The 17,572-nt window shown below is 43.0% G+C and overlaps 1 protein-coding gene across 1 annotated transcript in view; it reads right to left on the bottom strand.

Annotated features, from left to right (window-relative positions):
• The window catches only part of WIPF3 (WAS/WASL interacting protein family member 3), a 130,888-nt gene extending 114,818 nt beyond the window's left edge, over positions 1–16,070 (bottom strand). Inside the window, 1 exon segment of the mRNA XM_049894047.1 lies at positions 15,997–16,070. The gene's annotated coding sequence lies outside the window, so the exon portion shown is untranslated.
• Between the last annotated feature and the right edge of the window lie 1,502 nt (positions 16,071–17,572).

Raw genomic sequence — 17,572 nt, 5'->3', positions numbered from 1 at the left:
ATTAAATTGTTTGGTCAGAAAATCAATAATATCAGATACCAACACAACACAAGGTCACAACAGAACATCCTGCTATCAACTCAAATAGGGAAATCACAAAAACCAAATAAGATTAATTTAAAAAAGAAAAAAATGCTCAAAACAGGGAATCATTAAAGTCAATATGTGAAAGATCACAAATATCAAAAAGAGGGACTAAATTCAGGAGGCATAGAACTGCCATATGGAGAGGAAAACAAGGCAATATAGGACGATAGAAGTTAGGTTTTTACTTAGAAAAATAGGGGTAAATATTAAGGTAACCACAAAGAGGTCTAACAATTCCATAACTCAAAATAAAAACCAAGAAAAAACATAACGACTCAGCAAACATAAATTCAACTACTATGAAAATAAGGAACACACAATTTACAAAGAAAAAAGTCTCAGCACAAAAAAGTGAGTGGAAAAATGAAATTGTCAACAACACACACAAAAAGGCATCAAAATGACAGCACTAAACACATATTTATCTATAATTACGCTGAATGTAAATGGACTAAATGCACCAATAAAGAGACAGAGAGTCTCAGGCTGGATGAAGAAACACGATCCGTCTATATGCTGCCTACAAGAGACACACCTTAGACTTAGAGACACAGACAAACTAAAGCTCAAAGGACGGAAAAAAATATATCAAGCGAACAACAATCAAAAAAGAGCAGGAGTAGCAATATTAATTTCTGACAAAATAGACTTTAAAGTTAAATCCACCACAAATGATAAAGAAGAACACTACATAATGATTAAAGGGACAATTGACCAGGAAGATATAACCATATTAAATAGTTACGCACCCAGTGACAGGGCTGCAAAATACATAAAACAAACTTTAACAGAACTGAAAAGTCAGATGCACACCTCCACAATTATAGTAGGAGACTTCAACACACAACTGTCGGTGAAGGATAGGACTTCCAGTAAGAAGCTCAATAGAGACACAGAAGACCTAATTGCTACAATCAACCAGCTTGACCTCATAGACTTACACGGAACACTTCACCCAACACCTGCAAAGTATACTTTTTTTTTCTAGCGCACATGGAACATTCTCTAGAATAGACCACATATTAGGTCATAAAACAAACCTTTGCAGAATCCAAAACATCGAAATATTACAAAGCATCTTGTCAGACGACAAGGCCATAAAAGTAGAAATCAATAACAGAAAAATCAGGGAAAAGAAATCAAACACTTGGAAACTGAACAATACCATGCTCAAAAAAGACTGGGTTATAGAAGACATTAAAGAGGGAATAAAGAAATTCATAGAATGCAACGAGAATGAAAACACTTCCTATCAAAACCTCTGGGACACAGCAAAAGCAGTGCTCAGAGGTCAATTTATATCGATAAATGCACACACACATAAAGAAGAAAGAGCCAAAATCAGAGAACTGTCCCTGCAACTTGAACAAATAGAAAGTGAGCAACAAAAGAATCCATTAGGCACTGGAAGAAAACAAATAATAAAAATTAGAGCTGAACTAAATGAATTAGAGAATAGAAAAACAATTGAAAGAATTAACAAAGCCAAAAGCTGGTTCTTTGAAAAAATTAACAAAATTGATAAACCATTGGCCAGACTGACTAAAGGAATACAGGAAAGGAAACAAATAACCCGAATAAGAAACGAGATGGGCCATATCACAACAGGCCCAACTGAAATTAAAAGAATCATATCAGATTATCACAAAAAATTATACTCTAACAAATTGCAAACCTAGAAGAAATGGACGAATTCCTAGAAAAACACTACCTACCTAAATTAACACAATCAGAAGTAGAACAACTAAATAGACCCATGACAAAAAAAGAGATTGAAAAGGTAATCAAAAAACTCCCAACAAAAAAAAGCCCTGGTCCAGATGGCTTCACTGCAGAGTTCTACCAAACTTTCAGAGAAGAGTTAACACCACTACTACTAAAGGATTTCAAAACATAGAAAATGATGGAATACTACCTAACTCATTCTATGAAGCCACCATATCCCTGATACCAAAACCAGGTAAAGACACCACAAAAAAGAAAATTACAGACCTATATCCCTCATGAACATAGATGCGAAAATCCTCAACAAAATTCTAGCCAATAGAATTCAACAACATATCAAAAAAACAATCCACCACAACCAAGAGGGATTTACACCAGGTATGCAAGGTTGGTTTAATATTAGAAAAACCATTAATGTAATCCACCATATAAATAAAACAAAAGACAAAAACCACATGATCTTATCAACTGATGCAGAAAAGGCATTTGACAAAGTCCAACACCCATTCATGATAAAAACTCTCACCAAAATAGGAATTGAAGGAAAATTCCTCAACATAATAAAGGGCATCTATGCAAAGCCAACAGCCAACATCACTCTAAATGGAGAGAGCCTGAAAGCATTTCCCTTGAGAACAGGAACCAGACAAGGATGCCCTTTATCACTGCTCTTATTCAACATTGTGCTAGAGGTCCTAGCTAGAGCAATTAGGCTAGACAAAGAAATAAAGGGTATCCGGATGGGCAAGGAAGAAGTAAAAGTATCTCTATTTGCAGATGACATGATCTTATACACAGAAAACCCTAAGGAATCCTCCAGAAAACTACTGAAACTAATAGAAGAGTTCGGCAGAGTCTCAGGTTATAAGATAAACATACAAAAAATCACTTGGATTCCTCTACATCAACAAAAAGCACATCGAAGAGGAAATCACCAAATCAATACCATTCACAGTAGCCCCCAAGAAGATAAAATACTTAGGAATAAATCTTACCAAGGATGTAAAAGACCTATACAAAGAAAACTACAAAGTACTAGTGCAAGAAACTAAAAGGGACCTAACATAAGCGGAAAAACATACCTTGCTCATGGATAGGAAGACTTAACATAGTAAAACTGTATTCTACCAAAAGTCATCTATACATACAATGCACTTCTGATTCAAATTCCAATGACATTTTTTAATGTGATGGAGAAACAAATCAGCAACTTCATATGGAAGGGAAAGAAGCCCCGGATAAGTGTAGCATTACTGAAAAAGAAGAAGAAAGTGGGAGGCCTCACTCTACCGGATTTTAGAACATATTATACAGCCACAGTAGTCAAAACAGCCTGGTACTGGTATAACAACAGGCACATAGACCAATGGAACAGAATTGAGAACCCAGATATAAATCCATCCACATATGAGCAGCTGATATTTGACAAAGGCCCAGTGTCAGTTAATTGGGGAAAAGATAGTCTTTTTAACAAATGGTGCTGGCATAACTGGATATCCATTTGCAAAAAAATGAAACAGGACCCATACCTCACACCATGCACAAAAACTAACTCCAAGTGTATCAAAGACCTAAACATAAAGACTAAAACGATAAAGATCATGGAAGAAAAAATAGGGACAACGGTTAGGAGCCCTAATACAAGGCATAAACAGAACACAAAACATTACTAAAAATTACGAAGAGAAACCACATAACTGGGAGCTGCTAAAAATCAAACACCTATGCTCATCTAAAGACTTCACCAAAAGAGTAAAAAGACCACCTACAGACTGGGAAAAAATTTTCAGCTATGACATCTCCGACCAGCGCCTGATCTCTAAAATCTATACGATTCTGTTAAAACTCAACCACAAAAAGACAAACAACCCACTCAAAAATTGGGCAAAGGACATGAACATGCACTTCACTAAAGAAGATATTCAGGCAGCTAACAGATACATGAGAAAATGCTCTCGATCATTAGCCATTGGAGAAATGCAAATTAAAACTACCATGAGATTCCATCTCCAACAAGGCTGGCATTAATCCAAAAAACAGAAAATAATAAATGTTGGAGAGGCTGCGGAGAGATTGGAACTCTTAAAGACTGCTGGTGGGAATGTAAAATGGTACAACCACTTTGGAAATCTATCTGGTATTTTCTTAAAAAGTTAAAACTACCATACAACCCAGAAATCCCACTCCTCTGAATATTCCCTAGAGAAATAAAAACCTTTACACAAACAGATATATGCACACCCATGTTTATTGCAGTACTGTTTACAATAGCAAAAAGCTGGAAGCAACCAAGGTGTCCATCAACGGATGAATGGTTAAAGAAATTATGGTACATTCACACAATGGAATACTATGTATCGATAAAGAACAGTGAGGAATCTCTGAAACATTTCATAACATGGAGGAACCTGGAAGGCATTATGCTGAGTGAAATTAGTCAGATGCAAAAGGACAAATATTGTATAAGACCACTATTATATCTTGAGAAATAGTATAAACTGAGAAGAACACATTCTTTTGTGGTTACGAGAGGGGGGAGGGAGGGAGGGTGGGAGAGGGTGATTTATTGATTAGTTAGTAGATAAGAACTATTTTAGGTGAAGGGAAGGACAACACACAATACAGGGAAGGTCAGCTCAACTGGACTGGACCAAAAGCAAAGAAGTTTCCAGGATAAAGTGAATGCTTCGAAGGTCAGCAGAGCAAGGGTGGGGGTTTGGGAACTATGGCTTAAGGGACTTCTAAGTCAATTGGCAAAATAAATTCTATTAAGAAAACATTCTGCATCCCACTTTGAAGTGTGGCGTCTGGGGTCTTAAATGCTAACAAGCGGCCATCTAAAATGCATCAATTGGACTCAACCCACCTGGATCAAAGGAGAATGAAGAACACCAAGGTCACATGATAACTATGAGCCCAAGAGACAGAAAGGGCCACATGAACCAGAGACTTACATCATCCTGAGACCAGAAGAACTAGATGGTGCCCGGACACAACCGATGACTGCCCTGACAGAGAGCACAACAGAGAACCCCTGAGGGAGCAGGAGAACAGTGGGATGCAGACCCCAAATTCTCATAAGAAGACCAGACTTAATGGTCTGACTGAGACTAGAAGAATCCCGGTGGTCATGGTCCCCAAACTTTCTGTTGGCCCAGGACAGGAACCATTCCCGAAGACAACTCATCAGACATGGATTGGACTGGACAATGGGTTGAAGAGAGATGCTGATGAAGAGTGAGCTACTTGTATCAGGTGGACACTTGAGACTGTGTTGGCATCTCCTGTCTGGAGGGGAAATGGGAGGGTAGAGAGGGTTAGAAACTGACAAAATGGTCACGACAGGAGAGACTGGAGGGAGGGAGCAGGCTGACTCATTAAAAAAATTTTTTTGGAGTAAATGGGAGTATGTAGTAAGGTGTATATAAGCTTATATGTGACTGACTTGATTTGTAAACTTTCACTTAAAGCACAATAAAAATTATTTAAAAAAAAGGATGTCTTTGGTCCTTTTACTTGATAATACCATATGAGAAAAAAAGTACTCCCTGCTTAACCTAATAGAATAGAATAGGACAGTAATAATTCACGTCAGACATATAGGAAAGGGGCCAGTTTCACTTTCTACTCTCACCTTCTCTGGGCAGACATGTTTGATATTTTAGTTTTTTTTATATATAGCTGGGAGAGTGTTTTGTTAAACAGCTCACTAACAGAAACAACAGCTCGCATGTACTGAGTGTATTCCCTACGCCAACAATTCAGATTGTTACATAATTGTTTTTCATCCTCCAAAGGACTCTGCCTCACAGCTATTTTTATCCCCATTTCACAGATGAGGAAACTAAGGGTCAAAGATGTAATGTAGCTAGCCAAGGTCAAATGGTTGTTGGAAGGTGATAAAACCAGATCAAATCCAAGTGAGTCTGATTCCAAGCCTGTGTGCTTTCCACTAGACCACCCAACCTCTGAAAAGCTCATCAGTCATAGTCGATGCAAATCTGCAAACATTTACAGAGCCTCTTCTTTAGGTTAGGTACCATGCTGCGCACTGAGCAAAATGGAAACATGAGTAGTAGGTAATGAATAGATCTTTGATGACAAATAGTTAACAGTTACTTATTAAAGGCCACTATGTACCAGGCAGAGGAGCCCTGGCTGCGCAGTGGTTAAGCACTCGACTGCTAACCGAAAGGTCATCAGTTTGAACCCGCCAGCCACTCTATGGGAGAAAGATGTGACGATCTGCTTCTGTAAAGATTTACAGCCTTGGAAACCCCATGGGGCAGCTCTACTCTGTTCTATAGGGTCGCTATGAATCCACTCAATAGGTTTTTTTGTTGTTTTTTTTAATGTGCCAGCTAGAGTTCCTGGGTGGTACAAAATGGTTAACAGGATCAGCTGCTAACTCAAAGGTGGAGGTTCAAGTTCACCCAGAGGTGCCTTGGAAGAAAGGCCTGATGATCTACTTCTGAAAAAATCAGAAATTGAAAACTCTATGGAGCAGTTCTACTTTGACACATATGGGGTTGCCACAAGTCAGAAATGTCTCAACAGCAACTTTTTTTTTGATGTGCCAGGTACTTCTCTAGAATAGAGAAAAGGAGAAAAAGAAGGAAAAAAAAGAGGTAATAAAGCATTTGGTATATGTAGAAAACACAAAACAAGTTCCAATATATTGTTAATCATGTAACTAAACATTAAAATTCCTTATTAAAAGACACAGATAACTCAAATTACTTTCGAAAAATCCAGCTATATCTTCTTTATAAGAAACACAGCTAAAACAAAATGACACTTAAAAGCTGAAAATAAACTAATGGAAACAATATACAAGGCAGACACTAATAGCTGATGCAGAACCCTCATGCCCTTCTGGTGGGAATAGAAAATGGTGCCACCACATTGGAAAGTTTGGCAGTTCCTCAGAAAGTTAAATATAGAGTTACCATGGGACTCAGCAAGTCCACTCTTATGTACTTGCTAAAGAGAAATGCAAACATGTGTCCACACAAAAACCTGTACACAAATGTTCACAGAAGCTTTACTCATAGTATCTAAAATGTGGGAACAACTCAAATTTCACCAATTGTGATGAATGGATACATAAAACGTGGTATATCCATTCAATGGAATATTATTTGGCTATAAAAAGGTATGAAGTACTGACATGGGCTATATATGAATGACCCCTGAAAACATTATGCTAATTCAAAGAAGCCAGTCACAAAAGACAATATACTCTATGATTCAATTTATATGAAATGTCCAGGGTAGGCAAATCCATAGAAATAGAAAGTAGATTAGTGGTTGCCAGAGGCTTGGGACAGGAGGAATGGGGAGTAACTGCTAATGGGTATGAGACTTCTTTTGGGGTGATGAAAATGTTCTAGCATTAGATAGTGCTGATGGTTGTACAACTCTGAATGTCCTAAAAACCAGTGAACCGTATAATTTAAAAGGGTAAATTTTATGGTATGTGAATTATATCTCAATAAAGCTGTTTCTTAAAAAAAAAAAAACCTGTGCAGCATTATTAATACAGGCAAAACAGAATCCAGGGCAAAAAATATTAATAAAAATACAAAGTGCTTTGGAAACATGAACGAAAGGGCAATTAATAGTTTCTGTGGGTTACGGACAAGTAAAGAGCATAAGAAAGACATCCACAAGCCAGGCTTTCAGAGACTGAGGGGTCGGGGGTATGCGAACAAAGCTCACAGCGGTGAGTTGCCAAGGAGTTTGGGCTTATTTTGCAGGCTTTTAGAGACAGAAAAGATGTTATTAGACTTCTGTGTTTCAAAACAGCACCCTGAGGGCCATGCATGAAGAATGAATTGTAGGGAGAAGAAACAAGAAACAGGTAGGCCACTTTGGGGAGCCACATGAGTGGGGAGGGGCATTTATTTGGATTAGAATAACAGCAGTGGGATAGAGAAGCCAAGTTCAAAAGACATTTTCTAAGCAGGAAATTAGATGGGATGTCTGCAGTGGGGAAGAGAGAAAAGCTCAGGATAACCCTAAGGCTCCTCGCCAAGACAATATAGTGTTAAATAAGGAAAGCAGGAGAAAGTGTAGGGGGCGGGGCATGACGGGGCAGGGAAAAATGAGTTTAGTTTGAAACAAACTGAGTTCTAGGTGCCTTTGCGAGTGGAAATTTAAATCTGAAATTTAGAAAAGCAGGGCTGGTGACAGTAGTTTAGGAATCTTTACATAAGGCATCTGAGTGTCTCATTCTCTAGTGCTAATTCTATGAAGAACTAAAGAAATATAACATTTAAATTACTGAGTCACCTTCTGTAATTTAGAATTAAGCAAGAGACATAGCTAATAATGGACGTTAAGTCAGGTGCCTGATACTGCTAGCTGCCTACTCAGTAACCATTCTTCCTTCTTCCTTATAGCAAAACTCCTATGATTTTTTTTTTGGGGGGGGGTGCAATTTAGCCACTTAAAATATTTGATTTCTCAGACTCCCTTACATTTAAGGCAGCCCTGTAACACTGTTCTGGCCAAAGAGATATAAGTGGAAGGGATATCTCTTTCTGAATAAAAAAGTAAAATCTACCTAACAGGGCGCTCTCACTCATCCTTTAGCCATTTGTCCCTTCCTTTTCTTCCTGCCTGTACTGCAGATGTAAGCCCAGAGATACAGCAGCCATCTTGTGACCATGAGGCAACCAGATTGAGGCTGCAGTCTTAGAGGCTAAGGATGGCAAAGCAGAGATGGAAAGAGGCTGGTTCTTTGTTAGCATTGTTTGAGCCACTGTACCAGTCCCCAACTACCTTTCTTAGAACATCTAGTTCCACAAGTGAAAAAAAAAAAAAACTTGTATCTCAGATTTTTGATGTATGTGTTTGTTTTGTTTTTGTTTTGTCAGTTGGATGCAATCCTAACCAATATAACCAATACAAGTCTTCTCTGGATATATACATATATATATAGACACACAGACAGATACACATACACATGTACATACATGGAGCCCTGATGGCACAGTGGTTAAATGCTTGGCTGGTAACCAAAAGGTTGGCAGTTCAAATCCACCAGCTCTTCCTTGGAAACCTTATGGGGCGGTTCTACTCTGTTCTATAGGGTCATTATGAGTTGGAATCAACTTGATGGCAATGGGGTATACATATATGTGTGTATATACATATATGTATTTTTTTTTATATATATATAGAGAGAGAGACTAAAAAGATATGACCATTATTTCAATTATTAAAACATGCTTAAAAATAGAATATCATTTATTCGTATGAGTCAAGAAGTCTGAAAGCAGTAAGGGGTTTAAGAAGTAGTACAGAGCATTGGATTTTTTTTTTCCCAAATAAAAACGCGATAAAATTGTCAGGTAATGGGAGGTTGTGTAATTATGAAAATTCATGCATACACAATCATCTATTAATAGGTATATGTGCACAATGATACCACTCAGACTTTTTTGGAAAAGGTAAACAGATCTGGCTCATTTAAACAGTTTCAGCTGGAACCAATGCTCTTAAAGATGGTGTTGTTCTCTGACTCTCACAAGAGATACAACCTTTGGAAAAAAGACTCCTCCTACTGTTCTAGGCATTCAGTAAACATAGCCAGGCAATACCACATCACTGCACCATGGTACTTTGGCCCTTCAGAGGGGAGCTTTCACTGAGCTGTGCTCTGGGATCCTGTCTCCCGAACTGTAGTCAGTAAAGTTCTAGGAAACACGTATCATTGCCTTGACCACAGAACGCCCATTGCAGTAAATGCAGGGATGATGTTGAAGACTTAGAGCTCTATGGCAACAGTGTCTGCTTCGAGGGCTCGCCAGGAGAAAGTTATCCCAGGTTTCAGGACCAGGAAAAGCTGTATAACTGATCTGTTTTTATCTCCTGGTCACTGTGGGTCATGTAACAACCTGTGTTTTCCTCTTTGTTTTGGCTGCTAGGAAGCTCTGACAGACTTTGAATTTCACCTCCAGAAACTACGCTAAACCCTACAGTAAGCCCATCTCTAGAAACTACAGGCACTTTGTGATATATTCTGGTTCTCTAAATTACCTCTGATTATATCTTACTTTTCTAATCTATATTCTCTTTACTCCAATTTCCCCGCCCATTAATTTTTACGTTTACTACATATTTTTGTAAACTCTCCAAATGCTTTATGGGACAGGGATTAGTACAAACACATATAAGGCAAACAATTTTTTAAAGCATCAGATAATAAAAACAAAAATAACAATAGCTAATTTATTGAATATTGCTATGAATCAGGCACTGCCTAACGAAGCACTGAACATCTTATTTACTCTAAATCTGAGATAAAGACTATTCTCATCCCTACTATACAGATGAAAAGCATGGAGAGATTAAATAATTTGCCTAAGATAATACGGCAAATAAATGATGAATCCAAGACTCAAACTCAGGCATTATGAATTACATAAGTTATTTTTTAAAAAGTTATATACAAGAAGAAATAATAGTATTTAATTTAAGAAGCAGAGGCCTTCTGATTTTATAGGCTGAGCTGAGCATCCTTTAGCCCTAAAGAAGGTGCCTCTCAGACTCTGGTTCACACAATCATGTCTGATGATCCATGCCAGTGGAGGGGAATAAGACAGTGTAAAACAACAGATAATCCAAAAATTATTGGCGTTTGATCTTGGAACATAAAGATACTCATTCACTCAACAACCTGTAGGGAGCACCTACCGTGTGCTAGGCATTGCACAGGAGCTGGGAACAGACGTGAAGCAGATACAGTATCTGCCCTGCCAGAGCTCAGTGCAGTAAGGGAGAGTCAGGCAGGTCAAGGGTATCGAGAAGTTGAGTGAACTGATAAAGAGAACAGGGAAGAGTATGACCTAATCATTCTGAGACCAGTATCAATTTGTAGTTTAGCACTCTGGAGTCAAGTCCCACCCTGTGTCCCATCTGATAATGGGAATATGAAGAATCAGCTCCCTTGTAGGACTACTGTGAGATTTTATAAATACAATGCTCTTAGCCTAGCCCTGCCACTGCAGCAAATGTTCCACATTGTTGTTATGTGTTGTCAAATCAATTCCGACTCATGGAGACCCTATAGGACAGAGCAGAGCTGCACCCATAGGGTTTCCCAGCCTGGCATCTTTATGGGAACAGATCTCCAGGGCTTCCTCCTGTGGAGTGGCTTGTGGGTTCGAACTGCCAACCTTCCGGTTAGCAGCCGAGCGCTTAACCACTGTGCCATTGAAACCAAAAATCCATTGCCGCTGAGTTGATTTCAACTTATAGCAACCCTATAGGACAGAGTAGAACTGCCCCATAGGGTTTCCAGGGAGCACCTGGTGGATTAGAACTGCTGACATTTTGGTTAGCAGCTGTAGCTCTTAACCACTATGCCACTAGGGTTTCCAGGGTCCTTTTTTTTTTTTTTCCTATAGGGCCACTATGAGTCTGAATCGACTACACGGCAACAGGTTGGGTTTTTTTTTTTTAACCAGGGCTCCTTAAATGCTCCATACATGTGAGCTACTAGCTTTTTTTAAAAAATTATTGTAGGAAATGTGTACGTAACAAAACTGCCGTTTCAACATTCTTCACGTGTACAACTTAGTGACAGTAATTGTATTCATCATGCTGTACAGCCATCACTGTTACCGTTTCCAACCTTCTCCATCACCTGTAACAGAAGCTCAGTGTCTCCTAAGCAGTGAGTCTACTTTTCCCCTCCTGCCCACCCACCTGGTAACTATTAATAACCTTAGGTCTGTATACATTCGCCTGTTGTAGATATTTCACATAAGTAGGATCACGCAATACTTGTTCTTTTGTGACCGAGTTATTTCACTCAGCAAGATGTTTTCAAGGTTCAGCCATGTTGTAGCATGTCTCAGGACTCCATTTCTTTTATGGCTGAGTACTATAGCTGTTAGCTCTTCATGCAGAGTGGACAGCACCCTGGACACCTTGGTTGGACACACATGTGCACCCACATAGACACATGGATTCAGAAATTCAAAAATGGAGGCTGGCTACTGCCTTTTCCTCGCTCACCCCAATACCCTACGTCACCTCAGTGGAGGCCACAGGATAAACCCAGGAGCTTCCTCTAACTGAAGTCCACAGGCGGAGCTGGAACTCTTTTCTGGATGCTACAATCCCAGATTCAGTGTCTCACCAGAGTACATCACCCACACAAGATGAATTTTTCCTCAAGATGCACTTGGAAATCTTCCTCAACAATGCCTGGCCCACAGACGCCTACCTGCCTGCACCGCACGGCCGGCATTTCTGCCACATGTGCTATGCTTCACTTCATCTCTCTGGCACTTGGACCCTGCTGTTAACTACCCGATTCCCCCAGGAGTGAGTTATGCTGCCAGCCTGCCGCATAACAGGTCGGGTTCCCACTCTAACAGGTCTAAGGAAAGACCCAACTAGAACTGCAAAGGGGGAGTTTCCAGGGCACACTGGCTGGAGTCGGTGAGAAGAGACCCGCGCTGCAGCTGCCCAGCATCAGCTGTGGAACTGCGAGTTTCTTCAGTTGTGTGCAGTGGCCACGTAAGAAGTAATTAATCAGTTTCTCACCAACCCTACCTCATATTCAACAGTTCCCTCTCGAAGTTTGTTTTGTCATCTATCAGCAAAGTCAGTCAAACATTACAATTCCTTTCTAAATATTCCAGCAGCCAGATGGCAGGACGACTACTATGACAAAGCAAAACCTGCCTAAAGATAACTTCGTGATGCATAATCATGCCTGATGGCACTTGACTGAACACATTCACCCAGAGGTACCTCTGGAGTTGCCTCACTTAACCCTGTGTTTTTAACCCAAAAGTTTATAATTCGAAGAATAGGAATCGTGCAATGGTCTCTTCCCTGTAATTTGAAACTGGCTGGCTAAAAATATGTTGCTTCCTTTCTGAGTTCTGAATTTTAGGCAGAAGTATAAGATCACAAGAAGACCACAAATTAGGGCAAATTTCTCAGGATTTCTCCCTAAAACCAGTTATCGTGGAGTCTACTCCAACTCATGGCAACCCCACGTATTTAAGAGTAGGACTGCACTCCATAGGGTTTTCATGGCAATCTCCTCTCAGAAGCAGATTGCCAGGCCTTTCTTCCGAGGTGCCTCTGAGTGGGTTCAAACCGCCAACCTTTCAGTTAGTAGCCCAGTGCTTAACCGTTCGTGCCATGCAGAGACTCCAGATACACACTTACTGTACCCAGAATTTTCAAGTATTTCGGCACCAAATTTCACATATATTTATAACACATTTGCTAGAAAACAGATTTCCACCCTTCTGCCAAGTTATATTTGTTGTTTTTTTTTACTGTAGCATTAATAAACATATAGTTATAAATTCTAGGATGTGAGAAAAGTTGGTTGTTCTCTGGTGAAAATTCTACATGTTCTCCTCTAGAGCTAATCACATTTTGGAATCTCGGATCTTTTCTAGGCTAGTTATTCTCTGAGTGCGTGTGGCTGCAAAATCACAACCTGAACTACATGGTCTCCAGACATTAAATCTCCTAAAAAGAGCGTTGCCAGGCTGGACCAGCTGGTTTTCTACTGTTCCCAAAACTGTATGTTCTTAGACACATATACTCCATCCCTTCTACCACGGGCTAACTTCAGTCTGTGACACAACGGCATACTCACAATTACACGAAAACAACAGAGACTCCTGGCAGGAACAAAAAGGGGGCATGGCAGGAAGCCAGGCTTCATGTCGCTGTCATCCTGACCACCTACCCTGATTCAGGTGGGGGTAAAGTGCATGTTTATGGCCATGTATAAAATAAGTCTGTGCACCTAGGTTCTTTCCCTGGCTTCCCTGGGTAAGTCATTCAGCCTCTGGGAACTTTTATTACCTTTTCTGCAAGAAAGGCACAGCTACAACACATCCTTAAGGAACTGTGGCTCAGAGGTCATCAAGCCACTCTGTAAAGCACTCTACAGTATGTTTCACTTTCTACTGCTTCTCAACTTGCTTTTCTGATTTGGTTTTTGTGGTTTTTTAAAACAAACAAACGAACAAAATAAACAGTTGTCCAAACGTGTCAGAGTAGAACTGAGCTCAATAGGGTTTTCAAGGCTGTGACCCTTCAGAAGCATATTGCCAGGCCTTTCTTCTGAGGTGCCTCTGTGCGGGTTCGAACCACCAAACTTTCAGTTAGCGGTTGAGTGTTTAATCTTTTGCACCACCCAGAGACTCTGTGGATTTTTTTTAAAAATCTCTAAATTATACTGGCTGGAAGAGTGCGCTAATTTGTGTGCTACCACCCACCTCACTGCCGTCGAGTCAATTCTGACTCACAGCGACCCTATAGAACAGAGGAGAACTGCCCCAGAGGGCAAACTGCCACATCTTTCTCCCATAGAGCAGCTGGTGGGTCCAAACTGCCAACCTTTTGGTTAGCAGTCAAGCACTTTAAGCATTGCACCACCAGGGCTCCTGTGCTACCCCAGAGTGTGGATTTTAACATTAAATTTTTATTTACTTTTTACTGAGGTAAGACTTACATAAGCCAAGTGCACAAATCTTACAGGCATAGCTTCATAAGTTTTATATGTGTACACCTGTGTAGAAGACCCTGGGTGGCACAGTTAAGCACTCCACTACTAACTGAAAAGCTCGTGTTTCAAACACACCCAGTGGCATCTCAGAAGAAAGGCCTGGCAATCTGCTCCTGAAAGGTCACAGCCATGAAAACCCTATGGAGTCAGTTCTACCCCGCAACACATGAGTCAGAAACGACTTTTACAGCCATGTAACCACTACTCAGAGCTAGGCTGAGGCTGTCTGCAGCACCCCAGAATCCTCCCTCATGTCCCGTCCAGGTCAATACAAGGCTCAAAGCCAATTCCTCTTCTGACCTCTGTCATCATGGATTACCTCTGCCCGAAGTTAGTAATTGTTAAGGGAAAGCATCCCAGTGAAAATCCTATTGCTGATCACAAGAAAATTCACTTCTATCCTCGTTGTGAAGCAATGGATTTTGGATGCGAGGAGAGAAGCACAAACTTTGTAAATACAAGGCCCCCATTTTACAGCCAAGGAGGCCCCGGCGAACTGACAGCCCAACTTTCTGCTACAAGACTAACTTTCCTTCCAAATGAAGCCAGTCCAAGAGCGTCCTGAGTGTCAAGGATACTGCGGGTTCATCTGTCCACGCGCGCCGGATACAGCTCTCCTGGCCTCCCCCCTACAGAACTTCTTTCCAGCAAGCAGCGCACACTCGGTCCCCATACCGCCCCCGCTGCAGGCACACCCATGCGGCTGGCACAGCACCCTGAAAAGGCTGTTCCTCCGAGTCTGTGCCTGCCTGCTCACGGGGGTCAGGTTGGGCTCTCCCGGGGATCTGGAGCAGCCCTGGGCCCCCTCTCCCAACACTGCTTCCCAAGCCGCTGCCACCCCCGGTGTGCAGGTGAGGGTGGGGCGGAGGGGTTGGCTCTGCCACCTTCTTCTCCCTTAAAGTCCATTTGTGGACAGGGCTAAACTGCCTGATGCACAACCTGAATACTGACTTCAGGGGCTGGGAAAGGAGCACTGGGAAGCATGTCCCGGGACTTGAGCTCTGGACCTAGCTCAGTCACCAAGAGCTGTGTGACCTTGGGCAAGTCATTTCACGTCTGTGGAGTTACCTTCCTCACTGGGGGCTCCTTCTGTATCGCCAAAGCCACCTGCAGCTCTGCAGTTTCCTAGCTGTTTTTTACCCCGCCCCCTCTCGGCAACTCGACAGCACTGGGTTGGGTTCTCCCTGCAACTGCCCCCTCCTCAGCTAGACCCCAGCCTTTTGTTCTGGGGGAGAAGCCGGGAAGGGAAGAAGGAAGCGCTTCGTGAAGAACCCGGCCGAGGCCGCCTCCGCGCCGGGGGCTGCTCACCGGAGAGTCGGGTCCAGCGAAGTCACTGGGCAACCCCGCGGTGACCTAGTCCTCTCCGCGGTCCAGTTCCGCCCGGCCCGGGCAGCTCCGCGCGGAAGCGAGCGGGTAGCAGGAGGTTGGGCAGCACAGCACCCCGACGCCGGCCCGGCTTCGGGGTCTGCAGCCCGGAGTATGGGATCCCCCGCCACGAACACGAGCGCAGCACCCCTCCCCCGCTCCCAGGGGCCACTGTGCCCGGGACCGGCCCCTGCGGCAGCCGCAACACCACCTTCTCCCTCGCCCTCAGGCAGGGACCCTGACACGCGCAGCGACGCTACCTGCTGCTGGCAGTGCTGGGCCGGCGGAACCGGTGAGTGGGGGCCGACAGGACTCGAGCTCCGGACAAGGTCCCCAGGGCCGCCGCCGCCGCCTCCCGGCTCCCGGCTCCCGGCTCCCGGCTCCCGGCTCCCGGCTCCCGGCTCCCGGCTCCCGGCTCCCGGCTCCCGGCTCCCGGCTGCGTTGCGCAGAGCCCGTGCTCGAGGCGGCGCCGCTGGCCGCGCTGCGCTCGGTGCTGCGCTCGGTGCGCCCCACTGGCTCCCCGGCCGCCAGCTCTGGTGCTGCCGGGACGTGGAGGCGGGGCCGCCGCCCCCACCTGCTCTGCGGGCTCCTGCCAGGCAGCCGCCGCCACAGCCTCGCGCGCAGGGACGTGTCCCGGCGGACGGGGTCGCTCTGGAACGCGGAAGGCGGATTCTAGCCGCGGGGCGCTCCTCTTGGGGACAGAGTCTCAAGTGTGAGCTGCGGGGAGAGTGGGGCCTGGGGGCAGGAATTCCTCAGATAAGAGGGGCTGTTGTGTGAGCAACACCATTGTCCAGTACTGCCACACTGGTGACACTCCTTTCCTGCAACAATTTACTCCAAAAAAATGTGTGAGCCCTTACTATGCTCCAGGAGCTGTCATAAGCGGTAGGGCTTCAAAACGGAACGAGATAAGCCCTTTGCGGTTTAAATCGATTAATGGTTAATTACAATTCAGACCCTAGAGGGGTGGGCAGAGGTCTCCTGAGCGCCCACAGAATGGGCACCCAATCCAGACTTGAAGGGAATTCAGGGAAGGCTTCCCAGAGGAGTCGATGTCTCAAAGGAGAACTAAAGGTTAGCGTGAATTATGGGATGAAAGGGCCGCCTGGGGAGGTAGTCTGTCCCAGGTGAAACCAAAGGTGAGAGAGCGGACTGTGTTTGAAAATCAAAATAAATTTGAGAAGCAGGAATAATTTGTGTGGCCAGGAAATCCCTGTCACATTGTCATGCTCCTTGGAAGATGCAGAAAGTTTATGTCTGAGGCTGGATGAACAACAGTGTGGTGACAGTTCCCTATCTCTCCTGCCCTCATTCCTGTTAGTGGGAGAGCCAAGAGGATACTCAGGGGACCTTTCACTTCGTGCTTCCATGTTGAAGTATCTACTTTGAGCCAGGCACTCTGCAGGACTTTAGGATGTGCAGTTAGAGTCTGGAATGGTTTGGAATGAGAGAGAGACCTGTGCTCAGTGCTGTGCAGAGGCTTGTACAAAGTATATGGGAACCCAGGTGAGGGGGCAGTTAGTTAATTAATCCTGGCAGGGAGGATCTCCTGCTGACACATGGATTGCAACCTGTCTCCAGGTTCAGATTTTGCAGCAGCTGCTCTCAAAGTATGTTCCCCAAGCAGCCCTTAGCTTGTTTCTAGGCTTACATCTGTAGCAAGAATTAATAATTCACACATGATTTCTTTCACTCCTATGTTGTTAAGAACATGGTTTTCTATCTTGATTTGAGCAAAAGGGGATGTATATGAAGCCAGTGGAAGCCAGTGAGATATTTGCTTCTCAACTGTTTGTCCTGTGCTCCTCTGCCTACTCGTTCCTCTTTAAAACCATT

This window comes from Elephas maximus, chromosome 8 (assembly GCF_024166365.1).
Source record: "Elephas maximus indicus isolate mEleMax1 chromosome 8, mEleMax1 primary haplotype, whole genome shotgun sequence".
NCBI classification, from domain to species: Eukaryota; Metazoa; Chordata; class Mammalia; order Proboscidea; family Elephantidae; genus Elephas; species Elephas maximus.
The sequence above is the reverse complement of the archived record's forward strand: the minus strand, read 5'-3'. Positions and strand labels throughout refer to the sequence as shown.